The 960-nt window shown below is 45.2% G+C and overlaps 1 non-coding gene across 1 annotated transcript; it reads right to left on the bottom strand.

Moving 5' to 3' along the window:
- Window positions 1–364: 364 nt before the first annotated feature.
- LOC111647154 (U6 spliceosomal RNA) lies at window positions 365–471 on the bottom strand. Its single transcript, XR_002760011.1, has one exon. It is a non-coding gene; the product is annotated as a U6 spliceosomal RNA (small nuclear RNA).
- Between the last annotated feature and the right edge of the window lie 489 nt (window positions 472–960).

Here is a 960-nt window from a genome sequence, read left to right as displayed (position 1 = left end):
ATGCAACAGGCAGCTGTCCTAATTCCTCTTTTTGCCAGTTCCTCATTTGGCCATGCCTGCTCTATGTACTGCTCACAGTTGCAAAGCCTGGCAAGGAACACCACTCATTCCACACATGCAAAAGGCAGCTGTCCTAATTCCTCTTTTTGCCAGTTCCTCATTTGGCCATGCCTGCTCTATGTACTGCTTACAGTTGCAAAGCCTCACAAGGAAGACCAGTCAGTCCACACAAGCAACAGGCAACCGTCCTCATTTTGCCAGTTCCTCATTTGGCCATGCCTGCTCTATGTAGTGCTCGCAGTTGCAAAGCCTCACAATGTAAAAGTAAAAACCCTTACTTTTAGTTGCTCTACGGCAGCAGATGAAAATGTGGAAACGCTTCACGAATTTGCGTGTCATCCTTTCGCAGGGGCCATGCTAATCTTCTCTGTATCGATTCCAATTTTTCATATGTGCTGCCTGAGCAAGCACACTGATCCTAGTGCGACGGCTGCTATATAAGCCCAGGTCGGGAGATCAACCCCGTTGCAGTGGTGCAGACTCAAGTTCTCCCATACCTAATAGGTGGCATCACAAGTATTGGAGTAGTTGTTTCTTCACTTATCAATTACACATTTGTAATAATAGCATACTAACTGCTTAATTACATGATTACAAAATTAACTAACAAAGTATGACCAAAATATCTTTGACACTGAAAACAATTTTTCCAGCTGCAACAGGAAACCGTCCCCATTCCTCATTAGGCCACGCCTGTTTTATGTACTGTTTCCTGTTGCAAAGCCTCGCAAGGAACACCACTCATTCCACACATGCAACAGGCAGCTGTCCTAATTCCTCTTTTTGCCAGTTCCTCATTTGGCCATGCCTGCTCTATGTACTGCTCACAGTTGCAAAGCCTGGCAAGGAACACCACTCATTCCACACATGCAAAAGGCAGCTGTCCTAATTCCTCTTTTT

This window comes from Seriola lalandi, unplaced genomic scaffold, assembly GCF_002814215.2.
Source record: "Seriola lalandi dorsalis isolate HSWRI2012SDOR001 ecotype SW California unplaced genomic scaffold, Sedor1 jcf7180002034560, whole genome shotgun sequence".
NCBI classification, from domain to species: domain Eukaryota; kingdom Metazoa; phylum Chordata; class Actinopteri; order Carangiformes; family Carangidae; genus Seriola; species Seriola lalandi.
Note: the sequence above shows the minus strand (reverse complement) of the source record. Positions and strands in the feature narration are given on the sequence as shown.